The sequence below is a fragment of the Equus przewalskii genome, chromosome 4 (assembly GCF_037783145.1).
Source record: "Equus przewalskii isolate Varuska chromosome 4, EquPr2, whole genome shotgun sequence".
In the NCBI taxonomy this organism is placed as follows: Eukaryota; Metazoa; Chordata; class Mammalia; order Perissodactyla; family Equidae; genus Equus; species Equus przewalskii.
The window spans coordinates 89,077,586-89,099,769 of record NC_091834.1 but is presented as its reverse complement, the minus strand read 5'-3'; the positions used below and the strand labels follow the sequence as shown (position 1 = coordinate 89,099,769).

General features: G+C 38.7%; 1 protein-coding gene across 1 annotated transcript in view; it reads left to right on the top strand.

The window, feature by feature from the left end:
- Nucleotides 1–22,184, top strand: part of LOC103542594 (solute carrier family 23 member 1-like) — a 110,379-nt gene that overhangs the window by 79,683 nt on the left and 8,512 nt on the right. The window lies entirely within an intron of this gene.

Sequence of the window (22,184 nt, the reverse complement as noted above, 5' to 3'; positions counted from 1 at the left end):
CTCCCTCTGCTGACTTTGGGGTTTGTTTCTTTTTCTTCTTCTAGTTCTGTTAGGTGTGGTTTAAGATTGTTTGAGATTTTTCTTGTTTGTTGAGGTAGGCCTGTATTGCTTTGAATTTCCCTCTCAGGACTGCTTTGGCTGTATCCCATATGTTTGGTTTTATGTATTTTCATTTTCATTTGCCTCCAGATATTTTTTTATTTCTACTTTAATTAACTCAATGATCCATTGGTTGTTAGGTAGCATGTTCTTTCATCTCCACATATTTGTCAGTTTTCCAGCTTTTTTCTTGTAGTTGATTTCTAGTTTCATAGCATTAAGGTCAGAACAGGTGCTTGATATGATTTCAATCTTTAATTTATCGAGGCTTGTTCTTCCTTTGAGAATGTTCCATGTGCACTTGAGAAGAATGTGTATTCTGCTGTTTGTTTGTACCTGGAGTGTTCTGTATATATCTGTTAGATCCATCTGGTCTAGCTTTTCATTTAATTTTACTATTTTCTTGTTGGCTTTCTGTCTGGATGATTTACTCATTGATGTAAGTGGATGTTAAGGTCCCTACTATTATTGTGCTGCTATTAATATCTCCTTTTATCTCTGTTAATAGTTGCTTTATGTATTTTGGTCCTCCTGTGTTAGTTACATATACACTCATAAGTGTTATGTCCTCTTACTGGAGTGTCCTTTATCATTATATCCTGCCCCTCTTGTCTTTCTGTCTTTTTTATCTTGAGGTCTACTTTGTCTCTTTTAAGTATGGCAACACCTGCTTTCTTTTGTTTGCCACTCACTTGGAGTATCCTCTTCCATCCCTTCACTCTGAGCCTGTGTTTGTCGTTAGAGCTGAGATGTGTTTCCTGGAGTCAGCATATTGTTGGGTCTTGTTTTTTTAATCCATACAGCCACTCTTTGTCTTTTGTTGGAGAATTCAATTCATTTTCATTTAGAGTGATTATTGATACATGAGGGCTTAATACTGCCATTTTATCTCTTGTTTTCTGGTTGTTCTGCATTTCCCTTGTTTATTGTCCTGTGAATTCCCAAAGGCCAATTTATTTTGGTGCTTCTCCACGGCCTTCAGACCCCCCAGCAAAACCCCCACAGACATACTACAGAGTCAACGTGGGACCACCATTAGAGAAAGCGGAGAAATTATTAGAAAATGCAGGATTTTTCCCATCCTGTTTTCTCCCTCTCAGCCCACCCACAGCTTCTTTCTCATCTCTTATGTTCTGAAGAATACAGTTCCTGATGAATTTTTTTTTCTCCCTACCCCCAGATGCAATGCAATCAGAGGGTCATTACCATCTATTGTTATTGTAACAGTTTCTGTTGATCCAGCGTTTGAGTGATGCTGTTGAATGTTTCTTCAGAAACATTTTTAAGGAGGGAAGAAAGAGAAACCAAAGGACAATCTCCATGCTTAGAAAATTAGTGTTTGTCTGTTGCACATAATAATGATGTAATCTGCTTAGCAGAAAATGAGATTAATCTATAGGAAAGGTCAAATAAATGCATTATCAACTGCAGAAGTTTGAAAACCTGGTTAACTGAAATGAGATTGCTCAGTAAGTGCATGGGGGAAAGCAGTGGTCCTGGCATACATCTTGTATTCAGCTTCTCACTATTGTAGGGAAAATGCTTTTAACTCAATTTTTAATTCTTTTGGCAAGTTGATGCAGAGGATTTGATTGTGTTATTAAGCAAAAGAATTTATTGGATGTTGATGGAAAGACAAATTGATCTGTAGTAGTAACTGGCCTAGTGCTAAAGAGGTTATCAAGATGGGAGAAGTGATTTTTATAAAGGAGAAAAAAGTTTTGGCTTTAGATATAAATTCTAATGTTTTAAAGAAAAAAGTATTCACAGATTTAATACCTACTCATAATATAAAAGCTGAAATGTAAGTGATTTCTTCAGTCATTCTCTGTCAGAATCTTTTTTTCTCTGACCTTAAAGTCACCTGAGGGGGCGCTCTGAGATAGCACTGCTCTGGGGCCATCTGATCACCATGAGGAGCAAGTCTCTGACCTCCTTGCCTGCAGCTTTTACTTAACCCTGTAGTTTCTGGACGTTTGTGCAGTATTGAGAAGATAGGAGAAAAGAAAACAGAAACCTGGTTATAACCTGATGCTAAAACTAAAAACAAGGAAATGTACCTCTTTCTTCAGAATTAAAACTAAAATCTTAAATAAAACAGAAAACTTGATGATGACCCTTGGGTTGTTCTTGTCTTTGTTTCCCTGTTTTATTGCATGTGAGTTTGAAACATTTTGTGGTAGCAGTCATCAGATGTTTCCATTGGTTTTACATCTTCAACCATAGGGAGGATGGCTTAGAAGAAGAAATTAGAAAAAAGTCCACTTTCTTGTCCGTCACTGCCATCTTTGAAGACCAGCCCAGCTTGTCCTCCAGCGTTCCTCTTCCAGTGGCTTTCAGTAGAAGACATCTTCTCGTGCTGTGTATTATGCAGACCAGACCTTCCCAGCTGAGAAGCCTCACGTGCCAGGAAGGAGCAGATGGGCTGTCCTGTGCTGAGATGTTGGTTGTCTTGGGGAGACCTGGCGGGAGCAGCAGCCAGTGTGCCACATAAGGAGCAGCACCTCGTGCACATGCTGTGATGGGAAAGAGACTAGAAAACACTGGTGTAGACAACCCACAGATAAATCTTTATGACCGACCATTCTAGGGGTACCTAATGATGGAGAGATGGTCACTCCACTCACCAGAAGAGGGGAGAGGGCAGAAATGAGATGTTGCCTGCCAGATTCCTAAGAATCTGAATGGTTTGGATTGCGTTCAGAAGTCCAAAGCTGGAGCTGGCGTATTTTCAGCCTCATTTGTTAAGGGAATCTTTGTAGGATGAATTAAGTAGATCTTCTAAATCTTACATCCTGTGCTCTTGAATTGATTTTCTGCTTATTACAATTACTTTGTACTTCAATTTGCTACCAAAAGTAACACAACAACAGCAACTTCAACACCGTTTTTGAAAAATGTAAACAGAATAGTCTCGAATGTCACTACAAAGAGATGTTGTGGGTGAATAGTAAATTGTTCTTTAAAAAATTAACCAAAGTCTTACTGTGGTAGAGAGGAGAGGACTAGCACCCGCAGGCTTTCTGTGGCTTGTGACCATTGCTTCTGTCTCCTGAATCTTGACACTGCTGCAGAGTGATGGACGAACACACAGGTAATGTTCAGGTAGCAGTGAATTGTACTCAAGGCTTTTGGGTGGGCTGAGGGGTTGTTTATTCCTGAGATATGAGTATATCAATAAAACTGTTGCTTTTTCTGTGAAAGGAGGGAAATTCTACCTTGCAAGGCTGTGCTGTGATTGTATGTTTAATGAATCATACATACAGAGACTTTATAAAATATGTAATATCATTTAAAGAAGAATAATGAAAGAATAAAAATCTGTGTGCTGACCACCAAGGTTAAAAATAGAATCTTCAGTATCCTAAAAGACCCCTTTCTGCCCCTCCGATTATACTTCCTTTTTTTTCCTCACCATCCGTAAACAACCATTATCTTGATTTCTGTGTTAAGCTTTCTTTTCTATAGAGTTTTGCCACTTACATATGTATTCCTGAATCATACATTGTTTAATTTTCAAAAGATGAATAGTACACTAAACCTAGCTGTGTAAGGAAAAGGGCAATATCATCACTATTAGATTGAGGGTTTTAGGAGAAGATAAGCTAAACAGAGTCTCTGGGTCATAGTTTGACTTTAGCTTCTTTGGTAATTTACAAGAGCCAATTCTGGGGAAGACAATGGGTGAGGTCATGGGTGAATCCTGGAAACCAGGGTTCAGCACAGTCAGGGCGTCTGACTGGGCTGTCTTGTGAGCCAGGTCCTGGATATCTGGCAACCTCAACATCCCACATACCTCAATGGATAGATCTTACAGAAAAAGAGTGAACAAGGAAATAGTGGAATTAAGTGAAACACTAGGTCAGATGGACTTAATAGATATATAGAGAACATTCCATCCAAAAACAGTTGAATACACACTCTTCTCAAGTGCATATGGTATATTCTCAAAGGCAGATGATATGCTAGGAAACAAGGCAAACTTCAATAAATTTAAGAAGATTGAAATCATATCAAGCATCTTTTCTGACCACAATGCTATGAAACTAGAAATGAACTATAAAAAAAACAGTGGGAAAGTCACAATAATGTGGAGTAAACAACATGCTTCTCAACAACTGTTGGATCAATAAAGAAATCAAAGGAGAAATTAAAAAATATCTGGAGACAAATGAAAATGAAAATACGTCATACCAACTCTCATTGGATGCAGCAAAAGTAGTTCTAAAAGGGAAATTTATAGCAAGAGAGGCCCAGCTCAACAAACAAGAAAAATCTCAAATAGGTAACCTTAAGCTACATCTAACAGAACTACAAAAAGAAGAACAAATAAAGCCCAAAGTCAGAAGACGGAGAGAAGTAATAAAAATTAAAGCAGAAATAAATGAAATAGAAGCCAAAAAAATGTAGAAAGCATCAATGAAACTAAGAGTGAGTTCTTTAAGAAGATAAACAAAACAGACAAACCCTTAGCCAGACTCACCAAGAAAAAAAGAGAGAAGGGTCAAATAAGCAAAATTAGATATGAAAGAGGAGAAAGTACAATGGATATCACAGAAATACAAAGAATTATGAGAATACTATGAAAAATCATATGCCAACAAATTGGATAACCACGAAGAAATGGATAAATTCTTAGACTCATACAATCTCCCCAAACTGAATCAAGAAGAAATAGAGAATCTGAATAGGCCAGTCACAAGTAAAGAGATTGAAACAGAAATCAAAAACCACCTGAAACACAAAAGTCCAGGACCAGATGCCCTCTCTGGAGAATTCTACCAAATTTTCAAGGAAGATTTAATACCTATCCTTCTCAAATTATTCCAAATAGTTGAAAAAGATGGGGCACAACCTAACACTTTTTATGAGGTCAACATCACCCTGATTCCAAAGCCAAACAAGGACAACACAAAGAAGGAAAATTACAGACCAATATTGCTGATGAATATAGATGCAAAAATCCTTGACAAAATATTGGCAAATGTAATACAGCAGTACATTAAAAAGATCATACACTATGAGCAAGTGAAATTTATACCAGGGACACAGGGATGGTTCAACATCCGCAAATCAATCAATGTGATACAACACATTAACAAAATGAGGAATAAAAACCACATGATCATCTCAATGGATGCAGAGGAAGCATTTGACATGATCCAACATCCATTTATGATAAAAACTCTCAATAAAATAGATATAGAAGGAAATTGTCTCAACATAATAAAGCCACATATGACAAACCCACAGCCAACATCATACTCAAAGGTGAAAAACTGAAAGCCATCCCTCTAAGAACAGAAACAAGACAAGGGTACCCACTTTTGCCACTCTTATTCAGCATAGTTCTGGAGGTATTGACCATAGCAATTAGGTAAGCAAAAGAAATAAAAGGTATCCGAATTGGAAAGGAAGAAGTGAAACTCTTGTTGTTTGCAGATGACATGATTCTATATATAGAAAACCCTAAAGAATCCACCAAAAAACTATTAGAACTAATCAACAACTCTAGCAAAGCTGCAGGGTACAAAATCAACTTACAAAAATCAGTTGCATTTCTATACAATAATAATGAACTAGCAGAAAAAGAAGTCAACAATACAACCCCATTTATAATTGCAGCAAATAGAATAAAATATCTAGGGATAAATTTAACCAAGAAGTTGGAAGACCTATACAATTAAAACTATAAAACATTATTTAAAGAAATCAAAGAAGGCATAAAGAAATGGAGATGGTATTCCATGCATATAGATTGGAAAAATAAATATAGTTAAAAGGCCATATAACCTAAGGCAATCTATGGATTCAATGCAATCCCAATAAGAATCCCAATGACATTCTTCACAGAAATAGAACAAAGAATCCTAAAATTTATGTGGAAAAGCAAAAGACCCTGAATAGTGAAGGCAATCCTGAGAAAAGAAAACAACAAATCTGGAAGCATCATAATCCCTGACTTCAAAATATACTACAAAGCTATAGTAATCAAAACAGCATGGTATCAGCACAAAAACAGACACATAGATGAATGGAACAGAATTGAAAGCCCAGAAATAAAACCACACATCTATGGAGAGCTAATGTTTGACAAAGGTGTCAAGAACATACAATGGAGAAAGAAAAGTCTCGTCAGTGAATGGCATTGGGAAAACTGGACAGCCATATGCAAATTCTGAAAGTAGACCATTATCTTACACCATACACAAAAATTAACTCAAAATAGATTAAAGTCTTGAAGGTAAGATGTGAAACCATAAAACTCCTAGAAGAAAAAACAGGCAGTACACTCTTTGACATCATCTTGGGAGCATATTTTTGAATACCATGTATACTCAGGCAAGAGAAACAAAGAAAAAATAAACAAATAAGACTACACCAGACTAAAGAGCTTCTGTAAGGCAAAGGAAACCATGAACAAAACGAAAAGACAACCTACCAACTGGGAGAAAATATTTGCAAAAAATATATCTGAGAAGAGGTTAATCTCCAAAATATATAAGGAACTCAAAAACTCAACAATAAAAGACAAACAATATGATCAGAAAATGGGCAGAGGATATGAACAGATGTTTTTGCAAAGAAGATACAGATGACCAACAAGCACAAGAAAAGATGTTCAACATCACTAATTATTAGGGAAATGGAAATCAATACTGCAATGAGATATCACCTTATACCTGTCAGAATGGCTATAATTAGCAAGACAAAAAAAAAAAAATGTTGGAGAGGATGTGGAGAATAGGGCACCCTCATACACTGCTGGTGAGAATGCAAACTGGTGAAGCCACTATGGAAAACAGTATGGAGATTTCTCAAAATATTAAAAATAGAAATACCGTACAATCCAGCTCTCCTATTACTGGGTATTTATGCAAAGAATTTGAAATCAACAATTCAAAGTGACTTATGTACCCCTATGTTCATTGCAGCATTATTCACAATAGCCAAGATGTGGAAGCAACCCAAGTGCCCATCAACTGATGATTGGATAAAGGAGATGTGGTATATATACAATGGAATACAACTCAGCCATAAACAAAGACAAAATCATCCCATTTGCAACATCATGGATGAACCTTGAGGGTATTATGTCAAGTGAAATAAGCCAGACAGAGAAAGACAAACACAACATGATTTCACTCATATGAGGAAGATAAACAAACACATGGACAAAGGAACAGATTAGTGCTTACCAGAGGAGAAGGGGGTCATGGGTGGGCAAAAGGGGTAAAGGGGCACATATATATTTTGATGGATAAAAAATAGACTATTTGTGGTGAGCACAAGGCAGTCTGAACAGAATACTGATTAAATAATAAGGTACACCTGAAATTTCACAATTATAAACCATTATGACCTCAATAAAATAAAAAATAAAAATAAATAAATAAAAGATGACCTCGCATAGGGCATGGTTAGGGATAGCATCTCAGTTTGGATGGAACCTGGGGTTTGTGAGGGAACTGTGAGAGGGAGGGCCTGGGGGTGGATTGAGCGCTGCTTTTGTTGGAAATGAGCCACTGACAATTTCTAATCAGAGGAGAGACATGGTAGGATTGTGCTTTTAAAATATACAGCCTTAGGTGGGAATGGTGAAGGTGGGAGGGACGCTGAGGTTCTCTGGGTTAATGGAAGAACTCAAGAGATTTGGAGTTTGGTCTCAAAAGGGCTATCAATGTCTCCCTGAAATTGTCTGCAAAATACGGTGTGTGTGTGTATGTTTTATTAATCCATGATGCAAGAAAAAGTCTAGCTAGTAAACGATAGAAATATCCCGGTGTAGGTTATTGGTTGACAAGGGGGATTGAGAATGGAAAGAAGGTAAAAGATTTCAAGAGAGATTTCAGAATCTTGAATTTTTGCAATGTATTGGATATAGTAAAAGGATAAAAGAAAAACCATGTCAGAACTTTCTTGTGTTTCTCCTAGATCCTCCACTGGACTGTAGGCTCTTGGAGAGCAGGGAACACATCTGCCTGTTAACCAAGAGAGTCCCAGCACTTAGCAGAGGGCCTGGCACAGAGTGGCCTCTCCATCAATAGTTTACCTGAATGAGAGTGAAATACACTATGCCTGTGGTTTTGAGCCAGATAAGTGGAATAAATAATTGTATTGTGCTTAGAAGAAACACGGACTCATGAAAAGGGACTCATTTAAAAGGAGAATGATTCTTATTTTTGGCTTTGTTGAGTTTTAGATTTCTGCAGGTCATCCAGGTGGAGGTGTCCAGGAAACAGTTGGAAGTTTGGATGTGGAACTTAGGAGAAAGGCCAGAGGTAGAAATGTAGTTTTGGATTCATCTTTAGAAGGGACAGAGATGAGATAGAAATCTTGGGAAAAATAGAGATAAGTGGTCTGAAATGAAGGAGCACTGAGCGTACAGTGTTGATGTAGGACTGTTTCTAGGGCAGAATTCTTCAAAATGGCATTCTGTATCAGGGTTTCATCAGGAAACAAGGGGTTTCACAGCCACTGGAAGGGCTGGAGAGGAAAGGTTGGGAGGACTCCTGTCGGTTCTCAGGAGCTCTGGGAGGGCGGGAGCCATAGGAAAGCCTCCACCACAGAGCTCTCAGCTGCCCGCAGCACCAGCTCTCTGGGAAGCAGCTGTCAAAACCCCACGTTTGCCAGTGGCCGCCCACCTACCCACAGCTACCGCCTCTCGAAATAGGACTTCTCCTCTCCTGCCTTTCCAATTTCACCTCCATGCCTCTCATCAGCAGGATCTAACCTGGGATCCAGTTGGATGGAATCTGAGGACTGTGATACAGAAGAGAGGTTGGCAGAGCGTGGAGCTCATTAACTGTCAGCAGACAAGCTAGCACCTGTGGCTCAGAGCATCTAAAATGGGTCATGTCACTTCCCTGTGAAAACTCTCCAGTAGCCCTTTCCCCCAAGTACCTTCATAGAAATTTCAGTTTTGCTGGTGTGGCCCCAGAGCCCTCTCCCCTAATAGACAGAACAATATTCTCTATTTCATGTGACTGTGCCTCTGTTCCTTGCATATCTGTTCTCTCAACCTGGAATGTGCACACCGTTCCTACCCTCAGCCTGGCAATCTTCTCCTTGAAGCTTTCTCTCACACTCCTAGGGAGATTTATGTGGTCCTACCTCCCTTTGCACCTTGTATATGCCTCACTGATGAAGGAACTCTTCTTTTTGTCTACATATACCCAGGGCTCAGGGTATGCCTAACATTCAGTTTGAATGAATGAAGGAAAGAAGGAAGGAAGGAAGCTTTTGGTGGTGGGTTGTTACTAAATTTCATTGGCAGGAGATCAGTAATGACCTTCAAGGGACTGGTTTTAATCCAGTGGAGGTACTGGAAGCCCACTGCAGAAGAGTGAAGAATAAAGAATGACTAGAAATCAAAGAGTTGGAGATAATGTACTTAAAGAAGTTTGATAAAGGGATAATGACAACACAATTTGAGAGGCAAAAGCAGAATAAAAGAAGCTGGTTTTTTCCTACAAAGGAAGTCATAAGCTTGTTGGAAGTCAGAGAAGACAAGTCTTTTTGAAAAGGTAATTTTGAACAAGAAAGCTGAATTGAATGGTTTCAAGAGCACAGGTGGAGGGGCCAGCCTGGTGGAGCAGAGGTTAAGTGTGCACATTCTGCTTTGGAAGCCCGGGGTTCACCAGTTTGGATGCCAGGTGCAGACCTATGCACCACTTGTCAAGCCATGCTGTGGCAGGCATCCCACATATCAAGTAGAGGAAGATGGGCATGGATGTTAGCTCAGGGCCAGTCTTCCTGAGCAAAAAGAGGAGGATTGGCAGCAGATGTTAGCTCAGGGCTAATCTTCCCCCCCCCCCGCCACAAAAGAGAACAAAGAGCACACGTGGAGGTTTACTCTTAGGAAGAGGGATACTTTCCTTCCAAGCTAGTCCAAATAAGAGAGAAGGTTTTGGGGTAAAGACAAGAAATGTTAAAGGAACTGATCAGCTCAGTATAGTGTGTGGCCAGAGGTAGAATCTGGATTTGCAGCTTCAGAACATACCAAGTGTGCAGCCTCCACTTTGGGGAATGGAGTAGGAAGGTAAGTGAATGATAGGAAGAGTGGGAAGCAGGGAGCAGGGGCCTGGGTGAGGTTAGCATTTACCTGAACTGGACCCAATCAGAATAATTTAGGGTTGTCCAGAAATGCTCATCAGTCTTAGAGCAAAAGAAAGGAGGTGGTGGAGGTTAGCAGGAGTTCTAATAAATAGATGAGGCAGCAAATCGTGGGGTCGGGGCTTTCAGGAGGTCTCAGTGCTCACTGTGAAGTTTGGACCCAGAGAAAGCCAACAGTAGGGGGCGCTCTTAAACTGTACTTCAGGCTCCTGGGAAAGGGACTGGTTTCCATGAAGCTGTGCACACAGACTACGCAACCTATTGTTGGCACAGAGCCATGTAGGGCAGTTCCACACCAACTAAGAAATTGGATCCCTCTAAGATCCCTAAAGTTTCTCCCAAAATTCAATTATGATTATTTGGGGATTACTGCAGAAGTTGGCAATAGCTAGAATTAAGTGTAAAATTTAACAGAAAGTGCATAAAATTCCTTTCTAAAATTCACAATAGCCAAATTCCATATATTGATTTTATTCCAGGGATATCTGTGTTTTCTTGTTAATAATACCACATTGAGTTTTTTGTTTGTTTGTTTGTTTGTGTTTTTTTGCTCTAAACATTTATTGAGCACAGTGCCACTAGGCTGTGATATGCTTTAGGGATATAGTTGGAATAAAACAGATGAGACTCCCTGTTTCTTAGAGCTCATACTTGAGTGGTGGAGATGACCATTAAAGAAACAGTCCAGCAGTCATATCAGAAATGCTGAAGAATGTTTATCACCTTGGGATAAGGAAAGCATTCACAAGCAAAACACAAAATACAAGAAGACCCTAAAGGAAAAATATTGATCAATTTACTAACCTAAAGTTGTCTATTATAAAAGAAAACATCATAAACACAATTGGACCAATAAAAGAGTGGGAGAAAATACTTGCAACTTATGTATTAATAACCTTAAATAACCTTAAGATTCCCAGGCTCTACCTGAGAGGCCCTTGATATAAAGCAGCAAAAAGTGTTCCTGCTCATTGTACGGCCTCAGGAAGACCACAAGACCAGTGTTGGCCTCTTTCTTCATTGATGCATCAAAATCATTATACTCACGTGGCTGTGAGACTCAAATGAAATAGTGTAAATGAAAGTGCTCTGAAAACTAAAGTAAAATACAAATGCAATGAACAAATGTATAATAATTTGCTGCAAAATGCTTTCTTCTCATGAAATACTGCTGCCAAGTTTTAGGCTGGTGGCTGGGAACGTGGGCATAAGCTTAAGCTGCATGGATTTCTTTAGTGTCAGTCAAGGAGCCTCTAGGCAGCCCCCACAGGCCACATTGCACTCTGGGCATCACTCCCCTTGGGAATGGCACCAGCAATTTCCCTTCAAGAAGACCTTCAGTTCAAGTGACTTCCAGGATTGAGCTCTGCTACCAGCCCTCCTGGGGGAAAGCCAATGCTTTGGGTTTAATTGCCTCAGACTATCAAGATGACCACTTTGAGTGATTACCCTTATTATATTGGGCACTTAAAGAGCTACTAATCATAACTATATGTTGTGATAACAACTGTTATCCCAGCTTTTCATTTTGGGAAAAGATGCTCCTATATGGTATGTGGCAGGGTATCTAAAGGGTATTTTGGAATCCTGTGTCTCCAAAGCCTTTTAGGGGCCACCTAATGTGTCCTTATATATCAGAGAAGGGTGAATTTTAATCCAATATAGGTGGGTGAATATTTTGTTTATTCTTTGAACATATGTTTATTGAGTACCCACCAGCTAGAGGGCCAAGAATGAAAAGATGTATTCTGGATCACTAAGGAAATCAGAGACTCAATGGGGAGACTGACATCAATATTTCTTAAAGCTTTTGATTGAGAAATATAAGTAATAGTGACAATTACATAAAACCTAGATGTGCAAAGTGCTGTAGTAACATGGCGGAGGGAGGGTTTAGTTCAGTCGTGGAGGATCAGGGAAAATTCCCAGGGGAAGGAACATGGAAGCTGGGCTTCAAAGGATGAGTAGAGTTTGTTAAGTGAAAAACAGGGATCTGGAGGAGAGCACAGAGGGTAGAAGGGATATGGCATTCCAAGCAAGGGAGGTGGCAGGTGCAAGACAGTGAGAAAGGCATGAAAGGGCTTACCAGGTAGAGTGGTGGGACTGGGATATTGTTGGAGGAGTGGCAAGAGGTGAAGCTGCAAGACAGGTTGTGGCCAGATTTTGGAAGGCGTTGACCATTAGGCTAAGGAGTGTAGGTTTTCTCTTGTAGTCAACATGAAAGAGTAGGTCTTTCCATATCTTAGAAAGGTAACTTGGATTGTCCTATACAAAATCATTTGAGGACAAGAAAAAATGGAGGTAGTGAAACCGGTTAAAAAGCTATTGATAATAATATGGACACAAAAGGATAAAAATTGTGTGATTCCACTTATATAAGGTGCCTAAAATAATCCAACTCACAGAAGAAGTAGAATAGCGGTTGCCGGGGGGAGGGAGAACGAGGAGTGTCTGTTTAATGGGGGCGTATCGTCTGTTGGGATGATTGAAAAGTTCTGGAGATGAATAGCACAACAGTGTGAATGTACTTAATGCCACTGAATCATACACTCAAAACGGGTTAAAATGGTAAATTTTATCTTATGTGTATTTTACTCCAATACAAAGCAAAGCTATTGTGGTTGTCTCGGTAAGAAAGTGCACACGATTCTGAACTGAGACAATGAGGATAAAGAGGAAAAGAGTAATTGAAATTTTTTTCCTTTTTTTCCCCAATCAGAGTAATTTAAATTTAAGAGACTTTTTTGAGAGATAATTGGCAGGACCTATATCTGGATGAAGACGTCAAGGAAGAGAAGGGGACAGAGATGACTGAGGTCTTTCGTTTGGTCAGCTGTGTGTATTGGTTCAGGAGGAAGAAAATGATAAGTTTGACTTTGTGGGGTCTACTATACAGTGAAAATATTATGTAGTGCACACATGCACACACACAGATATACACACAACTATAGGTCAGGAAAGAGGACACAGAGAAAATAGTTTAGGAGTTGTCAGTATGTGGGCAGCATGGAGCTGAAATCATTTAGGGCAGAGGGAGAAAAAGAAAAGAGCATAAGTGGGGTCTTGGAGAATGTCATCCAGTGAGACTGAAAAGAAATAAAGAGAAAAGAAGAACCAGACAATAAATGGTTTCATGGAGGCTGAGAGAGAAAAGAGTGTCATTATGAATTATGTCAAATGCTATGGAGACTGGTTAGGATGAAGACTGAATGCATTTGGTAGATTCGGATCTTTGGAGGTCATTGATGACCTTTCCCAGAGGGAAGGTAGAAGCGCAATATGTGGGATAAGAAACAAATGGGAAGTGAAGAAATGGAAGTAGTCAGTGGAGACTAAATTTTTTTAAATATGAGATTCTTCATCTCCTTTGTAAATAACACTAGAAGTTTTATTATTAATCCTCATTCTTAATCTCTTTATGTGTTCACTCTTATAATTTCAGTTAAAGCCCAATCTTACTTGTTTACCATTGTTTGTCAGTCTTCAGTGAAATCTTTTTTACACCCTCAGCCCCTCTTTTCCAGATTAAATGTGAGGTTCTTAAACTACAGAAAAACATCGAATTCAATCTTCTATTGTAATTATAAATGATATTGTGAAGATGGCTCCTATTTCAGTGGGAGCCACTCTTTCTGTCTTCAGAGAATCACTTCAATAATGTAATGATTCTGTCTTCTTTGTAGAGGAGGATGATTTTCTTGACTCTAAATCATGACTTAAACTTTGTGTATCCAGTGGTCATGATACATATTGTTGACAGGTGATCCACTGGGTGTTAAAAAACCTGGATCCTACTTCTGTTTAGCCTCTAACCACCTGTATAATGCAGAATACATTATAAGTCATTTTGCTTTTCTGGATCACAGCTTCTTCATCTATAAAATGAGGGGTTTGGATTAAGTGACTTTGAAAATTCTTCCCTGTTGTAATGCATTCCCACTCAGTTACCTTTGTGACTGTGGCACTATTTGCCAGTTGAGTGGCCAGGACAAGGGGTGCTGTGTATGACTGGGGAATATGGCAAAACTATTAGTCCATACTGGGACTTGATATTTATGACCCCCTGTCATTGAGTATTTCTTATTTCTCTTGCCTGCAGGGCTCCAAGGCCTCTTGTCTTATCTGGCGTTTGGAATCCTTGGCCCAATCTACTAAGGCTTTCTCTTAGACTGGCTTATTAGGGTCATGGTGTTGGTTGATGGATTTATTAAGGCCAGGAGCTGATCTGGAAACTGTGTGTTAGGGGAAATAGGAAGAGAATAGGGGGCCAAAGAGCCCTTAGAAATTTAAGTGAGATTCTCCCAGATGCCTCACCTAGGCAGCGTCCCTTTCCTGTGTGACCCATGGTGCCCACATTCAACAGACATGAGGACACACTGGCTAAGGGGCTGGTGGGTTCCTAGTTTAAACCCCTGAAAATAGTGGAGGTAGGGCTCCACTCCAAATAGTTACAGTATCACAAGTTAGTTAAGAAATCTGCCGGTGGAATGACGTCAGCATCATGGCAGAATGAGCTGATCTGCTAGGCTCGCTCCCCTAAGATACAATGAAAAGGACATTCATTTACCAACAGAGGACATCCACAAAACACAACAGACATCTTAGAGATCCACACAGCCATCTGTCTGAAGGTCAGGGTGCTAGACCTCTGGGAGGCAGTGGAAGGTGAACAGAAGATCTGCTCCCCGTCCCCAGCAGCAGAAATCTAAGGCATGAGTCCTCATGTGGCAGCTGGTGTGGGATTCTGACAAAAGGGAAAAGGCAGTCCTCTGTGGGAACACATTCATTCTTGGAGTTGCTTCCAAGCCCATAGGAATGCTCCAGACTGAAGTTGCTGGGCACCTGCACCAAGCTGAGCAGCCCAGGCAGGCAGCCAGTGAGTGCAGAGTGGGTGCCTGCATGGGAAATAAGGAGCCCTTCCCCCCATATCCCCAGTACATCAACTTGGTGGCCATGGCAGGGGATCCCTGCCAGAGAGCATGTGCCTGGATGTGTGAAGCAGCAGCAGAGAGATGCAGAGAGACTTATTGGCACAACTTCCCACAGGCACAACTTCCAGGAGTTGTGGTGAGCTCAGAAAAAGCATCTCCTGGCCCCCACCCCCAACAGTGGTGGTTGACTCTGTGAATAAATACTATTACTATGTGACTGCAAATGTCCACCCCATCAAACAGCATGAAGAAGTACATTAATACTCCAGACCAGAAGGAAAAGCACAAGTGTCCAGAAAATAACGCTGAATCACAGAATTTTACCCTCTAAATGAAAGAAAATTCAAAGTAGTTATCATAAAGAAACTCAACAAGTTACAAGAAAACTCGTAAAGATACTTCAATGAACTCAGGAATAAAATTAATGAGCAGAGGGTATTCTTCACAAAAGAGATTGAAATTATTTTAAAAAACCCCAAACAAATGTTAAAGATGAAGAACACTATCAATGACATTTGAAAATGTCTGAACTCCTTAAAAACAGAGTTGATATTATGGAGGACAGAAATAGTAATTTAGAGGACAGAAATATGGAAATACTTCAAGTGGAGGAGGAGAGAGAACTTAGGCTAAAACAAAATGAAAAAATTCTCTGAGAAATATCCGTCTCAATTAGGAAATGCAACATAAAGATTATAGGTATTCGAGGGGGAAAAAGGAGAACATAGATTGTTCAAAGAAATAATAGTTGAGAAGTTCCCAAACCTGGGGAAGGAGCTGGAATTACGTGTATTTGAAGTTAATAGAACTCCTAAATACATCAATTTAAAAAGATCTTCTCCAAGGTATATACGTTAGTAAAACTGGCAAAAGTCAATGACAAAGAAAAAGTACTAAGGGCAGCAAGGCAGAATAAAATAATCTAAAAAGGAACCCCTATTAGGCTTTCAGCAGACTTCTCAGCAGAAACCTAACAGGCTGGGAGGGAGTAGAATGATGTATTCAAAATATTGAGAGAGAAAAGCTTTCAGTCAAGAATACTCCATCCAGTGAAACTATCCTTCATTTGTGATGGAGGAATAAAAACTTTCCCAGATAAACAAAAGCTAAGAAATTTCATCACCAAAAACCCCTGCTACAAGAAGTGATCAAGAAGGCCTTCATACCTGAAAAAAAAGAAAGGGTTTACAAAGCCATTAGCAAGTGGATAAATAGACAAAATGAGAAAACTGCAGCTCTATCAGAACAGTTTAGCAAACACTTAATTATAACATTAAAGATATGGGGGAAAAAAAGCATAAAAAATAACTATAAACACTTCATTTTAATCACAAACTCAAAACACAAAACAGAATAAGTTGTGACAACAGTAAATTAGATGGGGAAAAGGAAAGGGATGGAACCTGCTTTGGCCAATGAGATAAGAGATAATAAGAACATGGACTATCACATCTACAAGATCTTTTATACTAACATCAAGATAACCACTAAACAGAAAATCAGAACAGAGATATAATGATAAATAAAGAGAACACTGAGAAAATCATCATAGAAAATCACCGAACTGAATTGGCAGTCGGAAATACACAAGATGAGAAACAAGGGAAATACAGAACAACCAGAAAACAAGACAGAAAACTGTAGCATTAAGCCCTCATATAGCAATAAACACTTTAAATGTAAGTGGACTGAATTCTTTGATCAAAAGTCACAGAGTGGCTGGATGGATTTAAAAACAAGACACAACAATATGCTGCTTCCAGGAAACACATCTCAGCTCTAAAGACAAACACAGGCTCAGAATGAAGAGATGGAAGATGACATCCCAAGCTAATGGAAAACAAAAAAAAAGCAGGTGTCAAGATACTGAGAAACAAAGAGGGGCACAATGTAATGATAAAAGGGTCATTCCAGCAAGAGGACATAACACTTATGAACATATATGCATCTAACACAGGAGCACCAAAGTACAAAATAGCAACTGTTAACAGACCTAAAGGGAGAAATTAACAGAAACACAGTAATAGTTGGGGACCTCAACATCACATTTAAGTCAATGGGTAAATCATCCAGATAGAAAGTCAACAAGGAAATAGTGGAATTAAATGAAAAACTAGACAAGATGGACTTAATAGATGGGTATAGAACATGCCACCCAAAAATAGCAGAATACATATTTTTCTAAAGTGCACATGGAACATTCTCAAAGACAGACTATATGTTGGGAAACAAGGCAAGCCTCAATAAATTCAAGAAGACTGAAATCATATCAAGCATCTTGTCTGACTACAAGACTATGAAACTAGAAATTAACTACAAGAAAAAATCTGGGGAAGTGACAAATATGTGGAGACTAAACAACATGTTACTGAACAAGCAATGAATCAATAGGAATCAATGGATCAAAGAAATCAAAGGAGAAAAAAAATATCTGGAGACAAGTTAAAATGAAAACACATCACGCCAACTCATGTGGGATGCAGCAAAAGTGGACCAAAGAGGAAAATTCATGGCAAGACAGGTCCAGAGTAACAAGCAAGAAAAATCTCAAATAAGCAATCTTAAACTACGCCTCACAGAACTAGAAAAAGAAGAACAAACAAAGCCCAAAGTCAGCAGAAGGAGGGCAGTAATAAAAATTAGAGCAGAAATAAAAGAAATTGAGCAAACAAACAAAATAATAGAAAGAAACAAAGAGTGGGTTCTTTGAGAGTTAGACAAAATTGACAAACCCTTAGCCAGACTCACTAAGGAAAAGAAGAGAAGGCTCAAACAAATAAAATTAGAAATGAAAGAGGAGAAATTACAATGGATACCACAGAAATACAAAGGATTATAAAACACAATATAATGAAAACTGTATGGCACCAAATGGGACAATTTAGAAGAAATGGAGAAATTCTTAGACTCATACACCCTCCCAAAACTGAATTGAGAAGAAATAGAGAATCTGAATAGACCAATCTATTGTAAAAATCAAAGTAAATAGATTGAAACCGTAATAAAAACCTTCCAAAAAATAAAAGTCCAGGACCAGATGGCTTCTCTGGAGAACTCTACCAAACTTTAAAAGAAGATTTAATATCTATCTGTCTCAAACTATTCAAAATAGTTGAATAAGACAGAACACTTCCTAACACATTTTATGAAGCCATCACCCTGATCCCAAAGCCACGGGAAGACAATACAAAGAAGGAAAGTTACAGGCCAATATCACTGATGAACGTAGATGCAAAAATCCTCAACAAAGTATCAGCAAACTGAATACAGCAGTACATTAAAAAGATCATACACCATAATTAAATGGCATTTATACTAGGAATGCAGATATAGTTCAACATCCACAAATCAATCAATGTGAAACACCACATTAAAAACATGAGGAATAAAAACCACATGATCATCTCAATAGATGCTGAGAAAGCACTTTACAAGATCCAACATCCACTTATGATAAAAACTCTGAATAAAATGTGTATAGAAGGAAAGCACCTCAACATACTAAAAGCCAAATCTGACAAACCCACAGCCAACATCATACTCAACAGGGAAAAACAGAAAGCAATCCCTCTGAGAAGAACAACAAGAGAAGTGTGCCCAGTCTTGTCACTCTTACTCAACATTGTACTGGAGGTTTTGGCCAGAGCAATTAAGCAAGAAAAAGAAGTAAAAGGAATCCAAACAGGAAATGAAGAAGTAAAACTCTCACTGTTTGCAGATGACATGATTTTATATATAGAAAACCCTGAAGAATTCATCAAAAAACTGTTATAGATAATCAACAACATCAGCAAAGTTGGAAGGGTACAAAATCAACTTAGAAGAATCAGTTACATTTCTCTACTCTAATAAACAAACTAATAGACAGATAACTCAAGAATTCAATCCCATTTACAATCATAACAAAAAGAATGAAATATCTAGGAATAAATTTAATGAAGGTGGTGAAAGACCCATACAATGAAAACTGTAAGACATTATTGAAAGAAATCTATGATGACATAAAGAAATGGAAAGATATTCCATGCACAGGGATTGGAAGAACATATATAGTTAAAATGTCCATACTATCCAGAGCAATCTACAGATTCAATGCAATCCCCATCAGAATCCCAATGACATTTTTCATGGAAGTGGAGCAAAGAATCCTGAAATTCATATGGGACAACAAAAGACCCCGAATAGTTAAAGCAATTCTGAGAAAAAAGAACAAAGCTGGAGGCATCACAATCCCTGAGTTCAAAATATACAACAAAGCTATAGTAATCAAAACAGTATGGTACTGGTACAAAATCAGACACACAGATCAATGGAACAGAATTGAAAGCCCAGAAGTAAAACCACACATCAACAGACAGCTAATCTTTGACAAAAGATCTAAGAATATACAACGGAGAAAGGCAAGTCTCTTCAATACATGGTGTTGGGAAAACTAGACAGCCACAATCAAAAGAATGAAAGTAGACCATTTTCTTTTGCCATACACAAAAATTAACTCAAAATGGATCAAAGACTTGAAGGTAAGACCTAAAACCATAAAACTGCTAGAAGAAAATATAGGTAATATACCCTTTGACATCAGTCTTAAAAGGATCCATTCGAATACCATGTCTACTCGGACAAGGGAAACAAAAGAGAAAATAAAGAGGTGGAACTTCATCAGATTAAAGAGCTTCTGCAAGGCAAAGGAAACCAGGAACAAAACAAAAATACAAGGGCTTGCCCTGTGGTCAAGGGGTTAAGTACAGAGCTCCACTTCAGCGGCCCAAGCTTTTGCCAGTTAGGATTCTGGGAGTGGACCTAGCACCACACATCAAGCCATGCTGAGGTGGCATTCCACATAACAGAATTAGAAGTACCTACAACTAGAATATACAGTTATGTATTGGGGGGCTTTGGGAAGAAGAAGAAAAAAAAAAGAAAAGACAATCCACCAATTGGAAGAAAATATTTGAAAATAATATATCCGACAAGGGGTTAATCTCCAAAATATATAAAGAATTCACACAGCTCAACAACAATGGAGACACCCCTGCAGTAGCTTAGCCACCTCTGTGTGGGGCTTTCCTTTGGACTGTGAGGGAACTTGGAGCGCAAAGGTGTTCCCACGGAGAATCGCCCATTCCCCCTCTTTTCTTAGAGCTGTGCACGTTCCCACAGCCTGGGTAACTGCCTTTTAGGAGGGACACAAGATTCCTTTACCTCCTTCCACTTCCTCTGGGGGGTCCAGCATCATTACTGATGGTTTTGGCCAGAGCAATTAGGCAAAAATTAGAAATAAATGGCATCCAAACTGGCAAGGAAGAAGTGAAACTCTCACTGTTTGCAGATGACATGATTATATATATAGAAAACCCTAAAGAATCCATCTGAAAGCTGTTAGAAATAATCAACAACTACAGAAAAGTTGCAGGGTACAAAATCAACTTACAAAAATCAGTTGCATTTCTATACTCTAATAACAACATTACTGAAAGAGAACTCAAGAATACAGTTCCATTTACAATCACAACATAAAGAATAAAACATCTAGGAATAAATTTAACCAGGGAGATAAAAGACCTATACACTGAAAACTACAAGACATTATTGAAAGAAATCGATGAAGACATAAGGAAATGGAAAGATAGTCCATGCACATGGATTTATAGAATGGACATAGTTAGAATGTCCATACCACCTAAAGCAATCTAAAGATTCAATGCAACCCCTTTTGGAATTCCAGTGACACTCTTCATGGAAATAGAACAAAGAATCCTAAAATTTATATCAGGTGACAAAAGACCCTGAGTAGCCAAAGCGTCCTGAGAAAAAAGAACAAAGCTGAAGGAGTCACAATCTTTGACTTCAAAATCCACTAAAAAGCTATAGTAATCAAAACAGCATCATACAGGTACAAAACAGACACACAAATCAATGGAACTGAATTAAAAGTCAAGCTAATCTTCAACAAAGGAGCCAAGAACATACAGTGGAGAAAGGAATGTCTGTTCAATAAACGATGTTGGGAAACTGGACAGCCAAATGCAAAAGAATGAAAAGTAGACCATCAGCTTTTGCCATACCAAAAAATTTACTGAAAATGAGATGAAGACTTGAAGGTAAGACCTGAAACCATAAAACTCTGAGAAGAAATATAGGCAGCACTCTCTTTAGCATCGGTCTTAGAAGGATCTTTTTGAATACTATGTCTACTCAGGCAAGGGAATCAAGAAACAAATGAACAAATGGGACTACATCAGAGTAAAGCGCTTCTGCAAGGCAACGGAAACCAGGAACAAAATGAAAATGCAACCTACTAACTGGGAGAAAATATTTGAAAATAATATATCCAACAAGGGGTTAATCTCCAAAATATATAAAGAACTCGTACAACTCAACAACAACAAAAACAACCCAATCACATAATGGGCAGAGGGTATGAGCAGACATTTTTCCAAAGAAGATATACAGATGGCCAACAGGCACATGAAAAGATATTCAACATGACTAATTATCAGGGAAATGCAAATCAAATCTACAGGGAGATATCACTTTATACCTGTCAGAATGGCTATAATTACCAAAACAAAAAGGAACAAATGCTGGAAAGGATGTGGAGAAAAGGGAAACCTCATACCCTGCCTGTGGGAATGCAAACTGGTCCGGCCACTATGGAAAATAGCATGGAGATTTCTCAAAAAATTAAAAATAGGAATACCATATGACCCAGCTATCCCACAACTGGGTATTTATCCAAAGAACTTGAAATCAACAGTCAAAAGAGACTTATGCACTCCTATGTTCACTGCAGTGTTATTTGCAATAGCCAAGCAACCCAAGTTGGGTGGAAGAAACCCAAGTGCCCATCAACTGATGAATGGATAAAGAAGGTGTGGTATATATACACAATGTAATACTACTCAGCCATAAAAAGATCAAATTGGGGTCAGCTCTAAGGCACAGCAGTTAAGTTCGCACATTCTGCTTCACCGGCCCGGGATTCGCCGGTTTGGCTCTCGGGTGTGGACCTATGCACCACTTGTCAAGCCATGCTGT